We start from the raw sequence: 21,987 nt of genomic DNA on the forward strand, positions 1-21,987 counted from the left end.
TATAGTGAACACTAATAAACCTATTCCCGCTATCGGCATCAGTATTTTACTCACAAGACTTTTACCTAGGTTAGAAAACCAACTAACTACAGAGGAGAGACCATTGGTTAGTCTCTTCCAGGCACTATCAACCTCCAGGGGTTTGAGCTCTTTTTCCAAATTAGTTATGTTTCTCACATATTTCTTAATTTCAACACTTTTGTCTGGAATATACGTGCAAAAATGTTGCGCTTTCAACATTCTACTGACTCCGCCCTCTTTTGCCAATAATGTGTCAAGAGCAAGTCGATTTTGTAAAACCATAGATATGATCGCAACCAATTCGGTATTGACCATCAGCAAACCTCCAGCAGTGTCAAGTTGATAACCGATCTACTACTGTTGACAATTTGCAGATTCTGTGTGTATTCAGAGTCACTCCCACTGTTGATATCAATGCACTAAATATATCTCCTATTATTTCTCCTACACTTTCTCTTTTACTACGCACTAAACCATTTGTGTTTTCATTGCTTCCAGCGACTTCATTCACATGGTAATTCCAAAATAACAGCTTCCATATCAGTGATCTGGCAATTTGAAATAAGACTTTTTTCCACATATATAATAAATTCCAGGAAACACAGGTTCTGACCCATTTTTGAAACCCCAACCTCCAATTACCATGTAATTGTGTTCGCCTTCACAGGAACTAATGAATATGTTATTATAGTAACTAGTCTTTTCTCTGTGAAGACAAAGTTTCCCCTTCTTTTCGAAATGCAGCAACAAAGCAGCATTTGCTCCACCATTTGAGGTGCTCCCCATATTTCCATCCCATTTAGGAGTTTTCTGCCTTTTGTCATTTGCCTTTCTTTGGAAACTTTCTCTTCTTTTCTCTGCCATATTTAGAAACATGTTCTTCTGTTCTTGTAATGAACATGTTAAGTTATCTCTATGTGCTTCACCTAAGTCTATTGTACCTATAGTTAAAAAGTATTCTCCCATATAACTTGTTACATCACTCTTAGTATGTTCAGGATTCAGATTTCCACGTATAGGAAGTTCAGAAAAAATCACATCTGAGTTAAAGTAATAATACTGTACATGTCCTTTCTTATAGAATAAACTAGCTAAAATACTACAGGAAATTCCATATGTTAGTGGCAAGTGATGGTAGGTCACACCCTCAGCTACTGAAGTAGGTAGCTTCGTATAGACGTAACAGTCTTCTATTTCTATTGCTTCTACATAATGTACTAAAAGGTTTGCAAATACATTTAAATGAGTTCTATTCTTGATTCTATGATAATGTAGTCCTTCCTCATCTGGTGCATCTAAGTCCATTCTAGTTTGTCTAAGGCTAAGTGCTTTCTCTTCTGTCTCTATTCTTTGTGGTGTATCTTTCGTTTGTTGCTCTTTTGTGTCCTTGGTCACTGATTTAGTAGGGTACAAATTAGTATCTTTACTCATCATGTAAGGAATAGTTATTGTTAGTCCTATCCATAATATAAGTACTAATGCTACACTATATAAACATACTTTACAGCACTTTTTGCAACAATTTCGCCTCGGGCTTCCATTCACAGTGGAATCAGACAGTTTGGCTCAAAAGAAGCTTCAACCCCTCTTTGTAACTTTGCACAGGTTGCTTACACAGGGCAACTTTCAGGTTGGTTTCACTTCTTCGTCAGTCTGGTCAGTGATCAATTCTTCATCACTTTCGTCACTTATTTAAAGGTTTTCAAAGTCTTCCAACACCAGATAAGTCCATTCAGGACTCTGATACTTGTTGTTTAGTCTTTTTATTCGGGCACTTCTTCTTTTAGGCTTTGTTCCAGACTGATCAGTTGTACTGGAGTCTTGATTTTCTTGCTCAAGTTCTTCGTCAATAGTCTTTGATCTCAGTCTCAGTCTTTTGACAAATCTAGGTACTTTGTCACATTTTCTGAATCTTTTCACTGGCACTGTAATTTGGCTTTCTTCAAGTGCTCTTTTATTCTCGTTCTGTTGTGGCAAATCTACTTCATTTCCTTCTTTTTCTCTTCCTGTCTGACTAGTTCCAGGTCTTATTTCAGCTTCTTCTGCCTGGTCACTAACCTGGCCTTGTTCAGGTATATGCTGGATTGAGCTTTGTTTTGTTTCAATTTCTTCTTCCTGAACACATTTATCTAATTCTATCTGATCCTGTTCAAGCACTTCGAACTTTTGATTTTCTTCCGCTTGAACTTCTGCTCTAATTTCGATCTGTCCCTTTTCAGGCTCTGGAGTTCTTGAAGGAGTGTCAATAATCTGTTCATTCCCTATCTGATCTTCCTCATCATCAGATTTGATTTTGATTTTGATAATCTGATCGTCTTCTTCTATTCCTGTCTCATCCTCACTATCCCACTCTCTATCTAAGTAGGTTTGTCTTCTTGTTCTTATTGGATTGAGAGTCAGGTCGATTACTGGGACCCAATCATCTTGACTGGAGCTCGGTTGTTCTTCATCAGCTACTTCAGGAACAATTTTAGGAGACCCCTCAGCTACACAACCTTCAGCCTCAGTTTCTTCAGATTCAGTCACTTTCTTCGTATGGCTGGCACGGAAACACCATGGAACACCTGCACACTTCACGGCTGTTGTGGTAACCAGAATTACTTGTCTTGCTTTTCCCCACTTCGGAGCTAGGCAACTCTTCCGAGTATGTTTGTTTATTACGACCCAAACACCTGGGTTCAAGTCATGTGCTGGAGTTGTTGGCCTGGCGACGGCGTCTTCCCCAATCTGGTGAGAGATAGAACGCACTTGGTCACCCAGTTGCTTGCAGTATTCCAGTACCAAATCATCAGATATTCTTATCAGTTTGTATCCTGGCACCCATGCTTGCCGCAATGCTCTTCCCATCAGTATCTCATGTGGACTCAAGCCTGTGTTCCGGTCTAGAATACTTCTGAGTCCCATCAAGACAAGTGGCAAAGCATCTGGCCATTCCATCTGAGTAGATTCACACATTTTTCCCAATCTTGATTTGATTGTGCCATTCAGCTGTTCTACCACTCCAGAGGCTTCTGGGCGATATGCACAGTGCAGTTTCTGCGTAATTTTGAATGCTTCAAAGATTTGTCTTATTACTTCACTATGGTAATGCCCACCTCTGTCTGATTCAATTGTGACTGGAAAACCGTACCTAGGTATTAATTCCCTCAGTAACAATTTGGCAACAGTGATGCTATCATTTCTGCGTGCAGGATAAGCTTCTACCCATTTTGAAAACAGGCAGACAATGACGAGGACGTACTTCATTTCTCGACATGGTGGTAACTGAATACATTCAAGTTGTAATTGTATGAAAGGTCCTTCAGCCGTCCCAATCTTTCCTGGTAAAACTACAGTTTTCTTTCCTGGATTGAATTGTTGACAGACTAGGCACCTTTGGCAAAGTGCCTCTGCTATGTTTTTGAATTTCGAATTAAACCATGTTTGCCTGAAGACGCATATCACAGCGTTTCTTCCTAAATGTGTGTCTCCATGTATCAATCTAGCCATAGGAGCAAGCAGGCAATCTGGCAACACAGGCATATCATCAAGGTAAACAATGACACCATCCTCATTCCTTCTTCGACAACCAAATTTTCTCCATCTTTCCTTTTCCTCTGGTTCTTCTGCATTCTGCAAATCTCTCACTACTTCCCATTTTTTTATTTCCTCAAACACCATAAGTTGGCAGCTGCTTCCGCCTACCCCCATCTTTGTATTGATTGCTATTTTGTATTTGGCACAATGTTGGGCCAGTCGGTCAGCATATCGATTACCTGCTGTCACTTTGTCATCGCCAGATTTGTGAGCAGCACACTTGACCACTGCCAATTCTTTTGGTAACTGGATTGCTTCCAGTAATTCTTGCACAAAATTTCCATTTCTGATAGGAGTACCTGAAGGAGTCAGAAACTCCGTTTGTAGCCACAATTGGCCAAAGTCATGCACAACCCCATAACCATACTGGCTATCAGTATGTATGGTTATTTTCATGTTCTTCCCAAATTTACAGGCTTTTGCCAATGCAACCAATTCGGCTATTTGTGCAGACTTGACTCCATGTAAATAGGATGTTTCCACTGGACCTCCTAGAGTGCATACTGCATAGGCAGCACTTAAGCCTCTGTCCTCATGTCTCATGCATGAGCCATCTACAAACAGTTCAAAGTCTTCATCAGTTAGGGACACTTCCTTTATATCTGGGCGTGGTTTTGTGCTATACTCAGTCAGATCAAGGCAGTCATGCTCAACTTCTCCCTTCACTCCTGCTGTGAGTGAATTTGGTAACAGGGTAGCTGGATTCAAAATATTACATCGGGCAATGGTTACATTTCCTGCACCTACAAGAATTCTCTCATACTTAGTCAGCCGACTAGGTGTGAGGTACTGAGTTTTGGTTCTGGTCAACAAGATTACAACTGCATGTGGAACAGACACAGTTACAGGATGTCCCATAATAATAGACTCACTTTGTTCAAGACTCATGCAAGTTGCAGCTACTGCTTTTAGACATCCAGGTAATCCAGCAGCCACTGGATCTAAAGTAGAGGAAAAATATGCTACAGGACGTCTGGTTAAACCATGAATGTGGGTCAGGACTGAAAGTGCACAATTGTCTCGTGTGTCACAAAACAGTGCAAACTCCTTTGAGTAGTCAGGCATTCCTAATGCGGGAGCTGTACACAGACATTCCCGTAATTTATAAAAGCTGACATGCTTTCGTCATCCCTCTCCACTGGGTCTTTAGCTCCTTTCTTTGTCATTTTTAGCATTGGTCTTGCTAGGACTGCAAATCCCACAATCCACTGCCTACAGTATCCTACAACTCCAAGAAACATTCTGATTTCTTTCTGGGTATTGGGCAGCTCCATGTTTCGAATTATTCTAATCCTTTCTGTGGTAACCTTTCTGATACCTCTCTCTATCTGGTGCCCCAGATATTTCACTGAGGAGGTACAGAACTGTAGTTTGTCTGGTTACACTTTATGTCCCCCTTCACCTAAATGGTTCAGTAAGGCAATGGTATCAATGTCACAGTCTTACCTGCTTTTAGACGCCACCAAGAGGTCGTCTATGTATTGCACCAGGACTGATTTTCTAGGCAATACCAAGGATTCAAGGCATTTTTTCAGAATTTGAATGAAACTCGAAGGGCTCCCTGTGTACCCCTGAGGGACACGCTTCGCGGGAAACGCTCGTAGCAGGGGGCCAGGCTGCAATACAGGAGGCAGGAAACTACAACGCCCACAGGACACCTGGGCCAGGAGCACCTCCCCGCCACGCCCCCCTCAGCTGGGTGAAATTCGGCACCAGCGCAGGGGACTGCGGAACACTTCCAACAACTACCTGCCCTGAGGAGAGGCTCGTCTTGCCGTTCTGCTGCCAAATCTGTAGAGGAGAAGCGCTTTGTGTCACTGAGAGCCTGCAGCCCCGTAGCGCTAGTTGGTAGCGCTTCTCACCACCTCTCGCATTTCCCGCTTCGCGGGAAACGCTCGTAGCAGGGGGCCAGGCTGCAATACAGGAGGCAGGAAACTACAACGCCCACAGGACACCTGGGCCAGGAGCACCTCCCCGCCATGCCCCCCTCAGCTAGGTGAAATTCGGCACCAGCGCCGCGTACCGCGGGACGCCCGGACGAAGCCCGGACAAAGGGCGGACAGTCTGTGACAGTCCGGGACTGGCCGGTACTGGACTGGGCCAGGAACGCTGCCCAATACATTATTTGTGAGTTCCCATCTTTGATCACACCCTCCGCTGCAATTATTGATATTTATTTCTGTCTAACCTTACTTATAACACGCTACTTACCTGTTATATTGTATGGTACCACCAGTGGAAAACTAGTTTTATAATCACTCAAAATGTCTAAATCTAAAACACCCCAAGCTGTTAACACTCTTGATAATTACCTAGTGCAGGTTGTTGTGAAAATAAATAATGATCCTCCCTGGGCTTGACTCTCTCCCCTCCATTGCCATTAATTGAAAATGGGCCTTCTAACATACCTGTTCTTGATACTAGTAATGAGGTTTTTCAGCAGTCCATTCATGAGAGTAATTCTTTAACCCAGCTAATAGTAGCCTTAGCTGAGTCAGATGCTGATAATATACCCGACGAAGAAATAGTGCTACTAGAAGATGAGCTCCCAGCACCAGTACCAGCCCCTAGAGCTGCTAAGGGGGGGATAAGAGTCTCCCAAAATGGGGTGGGCTCCGTTCAGGTAAAAAACGCCCTGACACTTCTCCACCTAAAAGGGTTGGAGAAGATGAGGGGGGTATTTCTGGAGGGAAGTTATTACTGGACGAAGATCAATTTAAGAGATTAGTAAACGCCCTAGACACTAAAATCAAGAACATAACTAAACCCCTTCTGACTAAAATTGACCATCTCACCGAAGAGGTGAATAGGTTAGGGGGTCTCCTGCAAAAAACATTACAGGAAGTAGCAAATATCCCCAAACAAGAGACGCTCAGAGTTGAGGCAAAAGAAACTCAGACAGCGCGCAGGTTAGAACCATTGGTTAATACACCCCCTACTTCCACGTTGAGCAATGATCTGGGTGGGGGGGCCACTGGGGGACTGGGTGTAAACAGCGGGGCCTATGAAGGGCTGGGGCAAAGGGACAGGCTAATAGACTGCAACATTGAGAAGGGACCAGTAGAATTAATTGTAGAGGCTTCTCCTCTAGTATTGGTTCTCGCTAATGTCCCTCACTTGGAATCTGGGCAAGTAGAGAATTCATCTTCCCTGATAAACAAACCACTGCATTGGCTTTCACGCAATATGGCCTTTTCTCCAGGGGGCATGGATCAGCTGGCACAAGAGGTAGTAAAGGCAAGAAGAGTAGAATGGATCGGGGGTGGTAATAAAAAATTCAGAGGGGACTGTGTGGTGTTACACCTCTCAGACCCCGAAGTGTTGCCAAATATTCTGGCTAACATATATTCTCCCCAGCGTAGATCCACTGAGATAGTCCCTATAACATTAGACTTTTTTTATGCTAGGAAAGGTAATACTCTAAATCCCACAGTATTGAGAACAAAATGGAATATTGTGGTAAGGAGGGGAAATTCCTTTGGTATAAAAAGTAACTGGGGCATGCCCTTGGAAAATAGATTCTCTGCCCTATCGGACCTAAATGAGTGTGACTGACTGAATGGGATGGAGGGTGCTGCCCAGGATCGAATAGGCGGTACGCTATTTGGCGAGCTTGAGATTGCTGAGAAGAGAGTTAGCCCCTCACCTAATTTGGCCCAACCTCCCTACAGTCAAAATGTATTGCTATCACAAGAGAGGGTGGGTCCAGTTAAGGAGGGCCTTAAACTCCTATCATGGAATCTGGCTGGATTTTGAATAAATTAGAGTCCCCAGAATGGTGCGAATTTATTGAGCTCTATGATATAATCATGCTGCAGGAAACTTGGGCAGTGCTCCCTGTCTATCGGCAAGGGTTCCTAAATTTCTTTACCCCTGCAAAAAAGAATCCCAAAGGGCGGCCTTCAGGGGGGCTAATTATATGGGTACGGCAATCATTGCAATGTACTATAAGAGCGAGATCCGTTAACAGCTGTGATATATTGCCAATTGTGATCACTTGGGCTGATGGCCACGAGATGGCCCTCTTCAATATATATGCCAGGGGAGTAGCGGGGGGTAAAGCTTCAGAGGTGGTAGCTGCATTAGACAATGATCTGGAACTCCTCTCACCGCACATTACAATTTTGGTGGGGGGAGACATGAACACCACATTCGAACTATTGGGCCAGGAGGATAGTGAAATGTCCCAAGAGGAGGATGCAAAATGGGGAGTTCCTCAGCTAGATTTGCCCCCGGTAAAGAAATAGACCGAGGTGGCAGTACAGTTAAAGAGCATGTGTCTGGCTAGGGGTCTGAGGGCAGCAAATGGACGTACCCCGTCTGACCAACGGGGGCCCATACTTTTGACAATATAAGGGCAAGTAGTCGGATAGATTATATCCTTGTAGATGTCAGAGATTGGCATATGCTAGTAGACATGAGGGTTACATCTAGATTGGAGAGTGATCACAACCCGTTGTGCTTGCTCTTCCAATTAAACCAAGGAGTAATAGTGCCAAATTATCCAGTATTTGGGTGTCTTTCATAGATTCACATGCCTGAATCATTCCCCGTCGCCGAGACGGGAGCCTCCGGTACATAAAAAAGTAATGTCCTAAGGACATACGTAGAGAATATAGGCCGAAGGGCCTCCCCTTTTGGGGCCTTTCCACGTCCTTATGTAAAAGGACCGAACTCTCATCGTTAGCCAATCAGCTCCGACCTCCTTCTAGAACCTTCCCGGGAGGAGCCTCCGTCCCTCAGATTTTTCTACCGCACGTTGTGCTAGGGAGTCTCCAACCTGAGCTCTTCAGGTTTCCAAAATTCGAAGTCTCAAACTTCGCCGACATTCACTTGTACGAAAAGGATTTCATCTAGCATCGACTAAATGTCGGAATCTAATAAGAAAACTTCGTCCATGGCGGACTCACAGAAGAAAGCCCTCCTAAGGGCCTGCTCCTCCTGCGGCAAGCAGCGGATTCAAGCGGAGGACAAGCACGACCTGTGCATATATTGCCTGTACCCTGACCACGTCACTGACAAGTGTAGGGTGTGTAGAGCCTTCCCAAAGAAGACGGTTAAGGAAAGGGAAACTCGCCTTCGCGAATGGCTCGACAGGCTTAAGGTCCGAGACACTCTGGAATCTTCCGAGGGTAGTGTCTCCGCGACCTCCAAAGTCTCCAAGAAGAGACCCAGGGTGCAGTCCCCTGGAGAGACAGACACTCCTCCTAAGAAGGCGCACAGGAAGCCTTCGGAGGCACGCTCCACCACCTCCTCCGTGTCTGTTAAGGATGGCCAGAGGTTCAAAAAGCCCGCTCCATCTACTAAGCGGACCACCTCAGTCACGACCACTGTGTCGACTACTACGGCCTCATCGCCCTCCGCGGCGACCACGACGACCACCACTGCGTCCTCTGGCGCACCGGTCTCCTCGACCATTCCTCTCAAACCCTCGAAGGACGCCTCTTCGTCACCTAAGAGGTCTAAATCTTCAGGTACGCCTTCGCCGAAAACACCTCATACCGAAGGCTCGTCACCCAAGACATCGAAGTCAAGTTCGTCTCCTAAACAGTCGAAGTCAAGTTCAAAAACCACACCTTCGACAAAGGCATCTCAAGTCCACGACCCTACCATCGGTAAGGCGGCGAAACCCTTATCCCCACAAAAATTGGTACCATTGACCCTGACGGAGGTGCCCAAATCACCAACACACATGGCGGGAGCGCCATCTTCACGCACGTCGTCGGAAGAGACCCCGGCGCCATCTTGGAAGGAATCGAGATTGGTCGAAGTCTCTATTCACTCGAGTCCTACACCCTCGGTTCGCCCAACGGTGGACTTGGCACCCGAAGAAGAACAAGACACACTACAAAGCGATGAGTCGGACGAAGAACAGGAGGTTCACGAAGACCACCAGGACGTCCAAGAGATCCGGGACGGAGTGACGTATCGAGGCAGCTCCCTGACCGTAGACACGGTGAAAACCCCGATGATCTGTTTGCCACTGTCTCTGGTCAACGATTTGAAATCCCTGGTGCAGGACTATAAACGAAGGTTCCCGGACGCAGACAGCGGTGCCCAGGTACCGGTCACCCAACCGCAACCGGCGGCCTCGCACCCTTCCGCTCCCCCGGCCCGTCCTCGGAGCCAACTCCGACCGCAGACACAGGCGGAGGACTCATCGGAAAGCGAGGAGGACGACACGGACTTAGAGGAAGGCGAGGTGCAAGACGTCGCCTCGGACCACAGAGACGACGATGCCGATGCTGCGTCATCACACCATTCGTCTGCCCCGGCATCCCCGAGACCGCGCCACTCTGAAGCGGCGGACGTGGGAGGTTTCCACAAACTGGTGGACAGGGCTGCAAGGCGGTTTCACATGACGGTGGAATCCGCGGAAACGGAATGCTTCCTCCATGATTTCAAGGAGCACACACAGAAATCGACCAAGTCTATTCCTCTGATAGACTTTCTATGGGAACAGGGCAAGAAGCTGATGCTCACGCCTGCCTCGGTGCCGGCGGTGGTTCCGCGCCTGGACAAAAAATATAAGGCCCCGAACTCCGCACCTGCCTGCCTGACCGGCCACCCCAAACCGGACTCGGTTGTCACTCAGGCGGCCCAAAAACAATCCCGAAACCCCTCCTCGCCGCTGTCCGCGCCCCCGGACAAGGATGGAAGGAAGCTGGACACCATAGGCAAGAGGTTCTCCACCACATCCGCCATGTCCATCAAGGTGGCAAACTCCATCGCCCTCCTGGGCCGCTACAACCGCCAGCTGTGGGAAGACATAGCTCCCTACCTGCAAGGCCTGCCGGCCACGGTCCAGGACGAGGTGAAAGCTCTTCTGGCGGAAGGACAAAACTCCGCGGCTGAAATTATCGACTGCGCCATCGACGCAGCAATGACGGGATTCCGCCAATTGGCCGGGGCTGCCGTGCTCCGCCGCCAGGGCTGGCTGAAGGCGACGTCTTTTCGGCAGGAAGTCCAATCTAAGGTGCTGGATATGCCGTTCGATGGGCAATTCCTCTTTGGGGAGAAGATAGACGAGGCACTCCAGGCCATCAAAAAAGACACCGACACGGCGAGGGCTCTGGGCTCCCTCCAGTCCCGGAACCAATCCTTTCGGGGAGGCCGCTCCAGAGGTCAGTACTCCTACAGAGGTTCCTACCAAAATAGGTCGTCCTATTCCTATGGCAACAGGAACCAACCCCAGCAGAAACAACAGTCCCGACAGTCATCCTATGGGAGATCGTCCTTCAGAGGCAAATCCGCCAAGAAGGGCGCTGGCGGCCGCCAGTGACCACTTACTCCAGCCAGTCCCACCACCGTCTCAATCCTTTCGAATTGGGGGAAAACTGACCCACTTCCTCCACAATTGGCGAAAAATCACCACGGATCGGTGGGTACTACAAATAATTCAATTTGGACATTCCCTCGAACTGGTCAACACCCCTCCCAACACCCCTCCGCTGAAGCGTGCTCACAAACACCTGCACCTCCTTCTCCAGGAAGTCTCTGCCATGTTGGTCAAAGGAGCCATCGAAAAGGTCCCGGACTCCCAGAAAGGGAAGGGGTTTTATTCCCACTTCTTCCTGGTCCAACAGAAAGGGGACAAGTGGAGGCCGATCTTAGACCTCCGGGCGCTCAACGCCTTCCTAAGGAGTCAATCCTTCCGGATGGTCACAATCCAGGAGATCCTAGGAGCACTGGAAAGAGGCGACTCGATGGTCTCCCTGGACTTACAGGACGCCTACTACCATGTCCCCATCCTCGTCAGGCACAGGAAATACCTAAGGTTCGAAATAGCGGGCAGACATTACCAGTTCAAGGTCTTGCCGTTTGGCCTCAAATCTGCCCCACGTATCTTCACAAAGTGCTTGGCACCCGTGGCTGCCTTCCTGCGACAAAGGGGTCACCAGGTGTTCCCCTACCTGGACGACTGGCTGGTGAAGGCTCCTTCCCCGGAGGACGCGCTGGCTTCCTTCAACGCCTGCAGCGCTCTTTTCCAACAGCTGGGTCTGACGATCAACCTCAAAAAATCTTGCACTACTCCGTCAACGAGGATCACCTTCCTGGGGGCAACCCTGGACACGGAGCGTGCGAAGGCTTTTCCCTCAGAGGACAGGATCTGCAAAGTACTGTCTCTGGCCGCGGCGGTGGCCAAGAAGCCTCGCATCAAGGTCCGGACGTTCACCTCCTTGCTAGGGATGATGTCCTCATGCATTCTCCTCGTACCGCACTGCAGGCTCCGCATGCGCCCCCTACAGGAAGCGTTGGCGAGACAATGGAAACAGTGTTCGGGCTCGTTCGACGACATTCTCACAATCACGCCGGCCATCATAAAGGCCCTGCTGTGGTGGAGAAACAGGACTCACCTGACGGCCGGATTGCCGTTCCTCCTGCCGCCGGCACCACTGGTCATCACGACCGATGCCTCACTGGAAGGCTGGGGCGCAGTACTGTTAGACCTTCGAGTCAGCGGCAAATGGGACGCCCAGGAGACACAACTACACATCAACCTCCTGGAGCTGAGGGCAGTGTACCTGGCTCTACAGGCCTTCCTGCCACGCATCGGCTCTTCCCCTGTGCTCGTCAAAACAGACAACACCACGACGATGCACTACCTGAACAAACAAGGGGGAACGCGATCTCTCTCTCTCTCACGAGAATCGCAAAAAATCTGGAACTGGTTGGTGGCGCACGGCCTCTCCCTCAAGGCGGAGTACGTTCCAGGGAAGGAGAACACTATCGCGGACGCCCTCAGCAGGCAGACCTCTCTCTCCCACGAATGGGAGCTCAACGGCGACACGGTGGCCCACGTCTTCTCACAATGGGGCACCCCGAGGATAGATCTCTTCGCGACGGCAGAGAACACCAAATGCCGAAGCTACGCAAGCTGGCATCCCCAACGGGGGTCGCTGGGAAATGCTTTTTCCATCGGCTGGTCCAGCGTGTTTGCGTACGCTTTTCCGCCGTTCCCGATGATACCGAGGCTCCTCCGGAAGATGAGGACGGAACCGTGCACGCTGATACTGATTGCTCCGTACTGGCCGAGACAACATTGGTTCTCGGATCTTCTTCGCCTATCCATCAGGCCCCCGATTCACCTGCGACAACTCCCGAACCTCTTGACAATGTCCGGAGGCCAGGTACACCACCCGAACCTCCGTTCGCTCAACTTATCAGCTTGGCTCCTGAGCACCGTGAGTTCGGGGAGCTAGACATACCGCAGGACTGCAGGGAGGTACTGGCCAAAGCGAGAGCGAGCAGCACGACCAAGACCTACTCGCTGAAGTGGAAGAGGTTCTGCGTGTGGTGTTCGGAACAAGACTTACACCCGCTCCGGGTCACCCCAGTCCAGCTGCTACCGTACCTACTGCACCTGGCTCAATCGGGACTGGCTCACGCCTCCATTAAGGTTCATCTGGCTGCGATTTCTAGGTTCACCAGGACCCCATCGGGACCCTCCCTCTGGTCCAGTCGACTGGTAAAGCAATTTCTAAAAGGACTTTACAGATCCTTTCCGAGGCCTCGGAAAGTTCCTCCAACCTGGCAGTTGAACTTGGTGCTAAACCAATTAATGAAACACCCATTCGAGCCCATACACCGGGCATCGCTCAAGCATCTCTCCTGGAAAACGGCTCTCCTGCTAGCCCTGACGTCGGCCAGAAGGGTCAGCGAACTTCAGGCGCTGTCCATTCAGGAACCGTATCTCCAATTCAGGCACGACCGAGTGGTACTCAGGCCCAACCCTAAATTCATTCCTAAAGTGCCGTCAGACTTTCATCTGAACGAACCAATTGTCCTCAAGTCGTTCTTTCCGGACCCTTCCACGGCAGCGGAAAGGGCGCTGCATTCCCTGGACATTAAAAGGTGTCTCAAATTCTACTTGGACAGGACCAAAGACGTCAGGAAGTCTTCTCAACTCTTTGTAGCCTACAGCAACCCGCGCATGGGGTTGCCCTTGACAAAACAGAGCATCTCACGCTGGATTTCTTCAGCGATTGCTTTCTGCCATGATCAGGCCGGACGGCCTTTGACAGACCGAGTGGCTGCTCACTCGACCAGAGCGATGTCAACGTCAGCGGCGCTCTTCGCTGGAGTGACGATCCTGGACATCTGCCGAGCGGCGACATGGAAGTCCCCGCATACCTTTTCCAAGCACTACTGCCTGGACATCGAACTGCAGAAGGACGCTGCAGTGGGACAAGCGGTGCTGCGCCATCTCTTCCAATAAGGTGAGCCTTACCTAGTCCCGCCATCCAGGTATGCACATTCTTCATGGTTTTCTCTGCTATATGCATGACTATGTATTACCATGTTTTCTCTCAGGTTGTCTGTACTTTATGCAGGCCTACTAGATGTGAGAATGTGCCTTACCACTATGCATGTATTACTGCTGGCTACTCTGATTCAGGCATGTGAATCTATGAAAGACACCCAAATACTGGATAAGAAATGCGTTACTTACCTGTAACAGCAGTTATCCAGTATTGGTGTCTTTCATAGATTCACATGCAACCCTCCCGCCTCCCCGGTAAGGACTCACGTACCTCTAGGTCTACATTGCGACACCCTAGCTGGGTGCGTACGAAAATCTGAGGGACGGAGGCTCCTCCCGGGAAGGTTCTAGAAGGAGGTCGGAGCTGATTGGCTAACGATGAGAGTTCGGTCCTTTTACATAAGGACGTGGAAAGGCCCCAAAAGGGGAGGCCCTTCGGCCTATATTCTCTACGTATGTCCTTAGGACATTACTTTTTTATGTACCGGAGGCTCCCGTCTCGGCGACGGGGAATGATTCAGGCATGTGAATCTATGAAAGACACCAATACTGGATAACTGCTGTTACAGGTAAGTAACGCATTTCTTCGGAAAAGGGTATCACGCCCCTGGACATTATCTCTTCTAATAACCAACGCCATGTTAAGTGGGCAACACTGCTAGATAAGCCAGAGAAAATGCAAGATCTAATGTTGGCTGTGGCAAGTGAGGTTAGTAGTTTGCAGGATCATTGTAATGAGCCCAATTTTAATAAACTAATTGAAGAGTCACACCCCAAGTTCTTCTCAAAACTACAGGGGTTTTTCCTAAAGCAAGGTAACCAAAAAAAGGGTGCACATCCCCTAACAAAGAAAGGATGGTATGATCAATCCTGTAGAAGAGCACGACAGAAACTAAGCCTGGTGCTGAGGAGTAAAAACAGAGAAGAAGTCCTGAAGGCCAGGGATGATTATAGAAAAGTACAAGCTAGGGCAAAAAGGTTGTGGGATGAAAATCAGTGGCTGGATCTACAAAATGCCTGTGCAGCCAAGCAGCAAAAATTTTTTTGGGCAATTATAAAATGGGATAGGGGTGGAATAGCGGAATGCTCAAAAAACCACGTGGCAAAGGAATCCTGGATTGACTTTTTCAAGCCGCAATATTCTTGCAGCCCTTCCCCCGGGTTTCACCCTCCTCCCCCTATGGTATTTTATAAAGATGAAGTATTTACAATAGGGGATGTAAACGTAGCACTTGGGGGGTGACAAGTGGGAGGGCCCCAGGTATTGTGGAATACCGGCCGATGTATTTCTATGTGACCGGGAAAACTGGTGCCAATATTTCATCTGGCTTGCAAATTCAGTAGCACAAGGAGCCATAATACCTGTCTCGTGGAAGGGAGCTGAGATCATCCCAGTTTTCAAAAAAGGGAATAAGGCTTTACCAAGTAATTATAGACCCATCAGCCATATCGATTCGGCACAAAAACTGATGGGTAGAATTATACAAAATAAAATACAAGCCTGGATAGATGATAAGGATGTTCTTTCCTCGTACCAAGCTGCTTTCCGACCCCTAACCAGCTCTATTGACCAAGTATTTCACTTTCTAGCTCTTTACTGCAAAAAATGTGACCTTGGCAAATGGCCCATTGTATGCCGTTTTTGTCGACCTGAGGTCAGCATTTGACCTAGTGCCTCGACAAAAACTATGGACTGTCCTTAGTGAGCTTGGTATTAGCCCCGAATTATTGACATTGCTAGTCCGTATGCACGAAAGCAACTACGCCAGGATTCGGTGGGGGACCCAGGGCGAGGTCACTGATTCTTTCCCAGTAGAGCGTGGGGTGAGACAGGGATGTGTCCTGGCTCCCACCTTATTCTCCCTCTATATTAACAGAGTAGTGGACTATCTCAAGAAATCTCCAACTGATGCCCCAATACTTGGTGGGGTGTGGGTCCCAGTATTAATGTTTGCTGACGACACACTTCTGGTCCAGCGAACCCCTAGTGGCCTTCAAAAGACAATCAATGCATTTGGGGATTTCTGTCGGACTCGGGGCTTAGAACTAAACACGACAAAGACCAAGTTCATGAATTTGAATCCTGCCAAACAATTTAGGGGCACAATAAATTTCAATGGGACAGCGCTAGAAGAGGTGGATGCCTTCACGTACCTTGGTATTTCCTTACAGGGCAACATGAAGTGGAAATCTCATATTGATTCTGTGGTCTTAAAGTTCCATCAGCTCTCTGGGGCCATAGCATTGAAACATAAATCTTCTCTAACTAAACCTATCCATCCTGTTCTGGAGATTTATGGTATGAAAGTGCTGGGTGCATGCCTTTATGGTTCAGAACTGTGGGGTTTCGCCAATGTTAGTGTGTTGTCAACTGCGGAGAATAAATTCTTACGTCGGTTGATAGGAGTCCCGCAGAGCACCCCATTGATCCCACTCCTATATGACCTAGGGAGGAAAAAGATTGGGGATCAGGCTCGGTTGCGACCACTGCTATTTTGGAGGCGCATAAAGACAACACCAGAACTGAGCCATTATGCATCCGCACTCATGGACATTATCAGTTCAGACCGGTTCCACAAAATATCTTGGCTCAATGAAATCAGGAACTTGTGGCAAAAACTGCATCTAGACCACCTATGGTCTATCACTGACCTACAGCCTTCCCATCTAAGAGGTTGTTAAAGAAAATGTATTGGTACATGGTACACCACTCTGCTTTGACTTCCAATCAGCCCTCTATGTTGACATCCCAGTATCTGGAGACAAAATTAGCCCCAACTTGCGAACAATACCGGGATTAGATTACAAAACCCTTGGACAGAAAGCTGTACTTTCAGCTCAGAGTTGGTTGTTTACCTCTAAATGCTTTCACTTCAAAATGGTCACCTGATAATGTTAATACGTGTTGCCATTGCAAGGTCCATGCTGAGGACATCCCACACTTTTTGTTTGCTTGCCCCCTTTATGCCGCACCAAGAAGTAGATGGTTAAAACCAGTGTGCAAGAATATGGGGATAAGAAGATATCAAGAAGCACTTAGAATCTTAAGATCAAATTGCTCCCCTTGTCTTGCAATTCCCTTAGCTGAATATTTGGGCTGGGCATGGATCATTCGCACCCGCAATTTAACTTTAATGAAAAGTGATTAATGAACAGTATTATGTTTTTAGCTGGTCTTATTATTTCTGATATAGGCACAATGATTCTGTATTTTTAGTCGTAAAATTCTCTTTTAAAACATGAATTCCCCAGCATTTTGTATTTAATGTGTATTTTAAATTGTTGTAATTTAGTATAGAATTTATTCATGTTTAGATTAGGGTGAAAATGCTTTTATGACAATGCTGTCGAATAAAGCTTTGAAACTTGAAACTTGAGAAAGTGACATGAGAACTGCCGTTGAAGCCCTTGCACTCTCACAACTGTGGGATGGCAACAACTTGCTCTAGGGCCTCCTAGACTTGATGGTCCCATTAAGGACATCTTACTGGCCACAGCATGCATCATCAATTGGCTGAAGCGATATGATGCGTAATGCCACTGGCACCCCTTGCCAAGCAACACTCACTCTAAACCTGGCTGTTTCATCTAAAAATCCATCATGACCAGCACTTCTGCCCATCTGGCATAACATACTGTTGCTCTCGTCTCACCCAGAATCAGGACACCACCACGCTGGAGACAAAGACGTGTAAAAAAGAAAAATAAGCCAAGCAACACGTCTTCTTCTTCCCTGTAGTCAGGTCTGGAACAACATGTCCATATCCTCATTGCTGCCCCAATAAGGATATAGCTTAAGAGACATCTCTTTGAACAAAACTATATCACAGTCCACTACCATTCTCAGAACCCAACAGCCACCCTATTACTGGTTGACCTTTGACGCTCTACAAGCCTCTCGACTTGGTTGCTGCTATTCAAGTCTCATGTACATATTTTAATTTAGTTATTTATTGAGTTGCATATGGCTTGGACTAGACCCCATGGCTTCAGAGAGGTTTACAAGAATTACATATACATCAGTTACAGGATCTATGCCCATAGAATAAGGCTGTACAAGAGTTACATGTGCATCTTTTAAATCATTTACAGGAGGCAAGGTGAAAGTGGGAGGGAAAGAAAGGTCATAAAAAGGAAACAGGAAAACAGGGCTCATTTAGAGGAGATAGATACAAGCGAGAACATTTAGTAATACAGTATATGAGGTGGGTGGGGTATCAAGAGTGGGTTTGGGATCAAGGTCAGAGTTAGCAGTGAGTTTGTTAGATGCAGTATTTGGTAGGTCAAGCAAAGTAATTTAGGTGGATTAGTTTAGGAATTTATTGAGAAGAGACAGTGTTAGGTTTTTCTTGACGTGAAGGAAGGATTGGTTGTCTCCCAGTACCTTAAGAAGGGCATTACAATATCTCTGGACATTTCCCACGAAGAATTCAATAAGTGATTTGGTTGTCTTGAATTTGAGAGGAATAAGGAGAAGGGTGTTGGAGCTTCGTAGAGGTCTTTTTAGCCCGCTTTTGTGAGTTTGTTGGCGACGTGGGTAGGATTTCAAGAGTAGAGAGCTGTGTGTATTATGCACACTGTTTTGAAATTCTCCTAATTCCTATTGGCAACCAGTTTTGTTTCTTGAGAGTGCGATTGATGTGGTTGAATCGTCTCTCTCCAGAGATCAGTCTAGCCTCTGCGTTGAATGTGAATTTTATTGGGAGGAGGATTCCTGGGGTGCCAGTAATCCATGTGTTGCAGTAGTCCAGCTTGGATAGAACAAGGTTTGGATTCCGGTCTTCAAGTCTTCAAAAAGGATACATGGAATGATTTCTTTATCTGTTTGGTTGTTGTTGAGCCAGGTGTATATCAGGGAGACAGTGTTGTTGTTGGATGCCTTTGAGTGAAGAGATTTTTATGTAGATTTGGGTTTCTTCTGCATAGAGATGGTAGGTCATTCTGGCTTTTTTCAGGATCAGTGCAAGAGGGTCATGTAGAGGTTAAAGAGGATAAAGGATAGTATTGATCCTTTGGGTGCTTCTTGGTTGACTATTGTTACTACCGATATAAACAGTGCTACTGATGCCTGCCCATTATGTGAGGAGGTTGCGAAGAGTGTAGTGGTTGATAGTATCATAGGCCTGTGAGAGCCCCTGGTAGATAAGGAGACCAGTATCGCCTTCCTCGAGGGATCTGTGTAGGTCATGAGTGATGGTCAGGATTGCAGTCTCTGTATTGCAGCCTTTCCTAAATCCAGATTGGAATGAGTCATGAAAGTTCAATTTCTCAATGTGATTGTTTTATTAGGAAAGGACATATTTTGCAATGGTTTAAGCAAGTAGATGGGGTTTGGCAGAAGGTCTCTAATTATAGAGGTCAATGGGGTCAGTGTCAGGTTTCTTGATGAGGAGGGTGATTTGGCCAAGTATAAGGGAGGCCGGCATGGAGCCACTGGATAGGGAGGAGTTGATGATATTTTTCCAGGTTGGAGTGATGATGTGTCTGAGTTTTTGACTAGGTAGGAGAAAGTGTGTCAGAGTAGTGGGAGTTCACATTTATGGATGATAGACTTTCCTTGACTTCCTTTTCAGATATATTTGCAAATTCGGACCAGATTGTGTTATTTTTTGGATGGAGGTGGCTGATGCTGCAGTTCTAGTATTCTGAGGTGGTGAGATTGTAGAGTGAACATTAGTTGGTGAGGCAGTATGTGGGAAGGCAGTGTTGGAGGAACGGTCTTTGGTGGTAGGAGAAGGAGGGGCTAATGAGAGGTAAATTATTGTTATCTTGTTTGCAAAGAATTTAGCAAACTCTTCACATTGTTTAGTAGAGACATCTGTAGAATGTTGAGGAACGGAGGTTCTTTGGGTGTTCTGTTTGGATGAGTGAGAGATCAGCTGGAGAGGGTTGATTTCTCCATTTTCTTCCTGTCATTCTTAGTTGTTGTCTCTCATTGTTAACATCTGCGTTATACTATGATCTGCAGGGGGCACTTCTTAAGTTTTGAAGTTTTAAGGGGGCGAGGGTGTCAGGAAATTCAGTCATTTTAGTGTTGTAGTGAGAATTGAGTTTGTCAGTTGCGGTCAGTTCAGGTGGGGGGATATTTTGGAACTAATTAGGGATCCTAGCTCTGATTGTTGGATTTGGTGCATGTTTCTTGTCAAGTGCTTTAAAAGGTGGTTTGGGTGGGGAGCTTAGGTTGTTTGATGTTTAGGTCAAACAGAATTAGTTGATGGTCGGACCAGTCCATGGGAAGAATGGATGGACGGGATAAGGCATTGTGGTTGGAGATGATGGCACCAAGGGTCACACCTTTACTGTGGGTTTGCTTTTTACAGTGTTGGGTGAGACCTTTTGATTGTAGGAGGGAGCCTAGTGCTTGTACAGTAGCGTCATTGACATAATTCAGGTCTACATTTACGTCTCCTAGGATAATGTCTGTGGAATCTTTCAAGGAGTTTAATCTTACATGGACTGTTATTTCTTCTAAGAGTTGAAGTTTTTGCACATGGAGGATGATAGGTGGTGTGGAGTTTCAAGCAGTTTGGGCATTTAGAGGGAAGGGTAACTTCTAGGTATTCAAATGTTGAGTATTCAGTCCAGTGGAGGTCGCTATTGTGTATGATCACTGGACCACCACAGGAGCAATCTTTGCAGTCGCAACGAATGATTGAGAAATCTGGTGGGGTGAAGAGATCCAGAATAGTTAATGAGTGGTCATTTAGTAAAGATTCTGTCGGAAAGCATAGACCGATTTTGTGCAGTAGAATGGTTTCCGCTGTTTCAGTGGCGTGCTTTGATACTGACGCACAGTTTATGTTGTGGGGTAGCAGGTTCGACTATGGGGGGGAAAGGGTCCAACAAATGAACATGAGAATAAATGAATCCCACAAAAACTAGCCTATCACAATAGCACATGTGTGCTGTTGTGTTGTTTTGTCTTGTTTTAATATTGTGCTGTGTTGTGTTGGTTTGCCTCTTTTATTGGTTTGTTTCTGTATTACTGAAGTGTGTTTTTGTGTTGCCATTGTTTTATCAGTGTGTTGCTGTTCTATTGAATTGTGTTGCAGTGCTGTGCAGTATATTTGATGTTGTGTTACTGTGGCATTGTTGTGCTGTATTACTTTGATTGTGCCATTTTATTTCAATAAGGTATTTTGTTGTTGTCGTGTTGCTGTACCACACCTGTTGTCTATCAACTTAAATTTGTGCAAATATTCTTGATGCTTATTACCACTCTCCCAAATCTTGTTTGTTAATATAGTTCATAACATGGCGGCAACAGGTGTTAGCGCTTAGTAATAGGATCAACCAAAACGTTTTGTGATCAAGGCCATGATGTCTTGATAATATGGATCAGGTGGACACCCACGGGAGGCCTTAGTTCCAACGTGGAACAAACCGAATTCCCACATTTTCCAGTTCTTGTGACACTACTTTTAAGTCTTTTTAAAACAATTTTTTTGGGGAACAGCAATGATGCGGCAAATGAAGTATTTTGCATAACTGCAGAAAGCAGGTCCACGCTGCAAGATAAAAGTGGGCCCATTTGTAAATTAATAGCTAAATAAGTGGCCCAAGTTTGCAAATTGGGGCAGTTTTGAACTTGTAAAGACACGGTGTAAAATGTTATGGGAGACGGCAAGATTTGAGCTTGCTTCAGGGAATGTTTTCTTTCCATTTCAGGGAAACCAATAGTGAACTCCAGCCAGGCAGGCCATAAAACAGACTGACAAACAGACAAAAAACACACAGCACACGCACCGACCTGCCATCCCATCGGGAACTACCTGATTGTTTGCCCATTGTGCCAGTCCAACCCCGTGTCTCCGAATTTACGTCCCCACGATTTCTTACCAGGAAACTGAGTAGGATACAAAGCTGGAGACATTATAAAGCAATTAAACCAGTGTACAATATGTACCAAAGGTTCCTATGTGGTGCTGCCAGACCCTCTTTACTTGTGCGTCATTGTGTGTGTAAATAATCCGCTTCCTGTTGCTGTCCTCTCTGAAGAAGAGAACAAGGAAGACACTGTGATGAGCACATTATTGTATTAATGAATGTAGTATTTACCCAGAGCTCAACACTGAAAAATTGTCGCTTTCAATTGCAACAGTTCCAACATGACAGTTTTCAATCAC

This window comes from Lissotriton vulgaris, chromosome 6 (assembly GCF_964263255.1).
Source record: "Lissotriton vulgaris chromosome 6, aLisVul1.2, whole genome shotgun sequence".
Lineage (NCBI taxonomy): Eukaryota > Metazoa > Chordata > Amphibia > Caudata > Salamandridae > Lissotriton > Lissotriton vulgaris.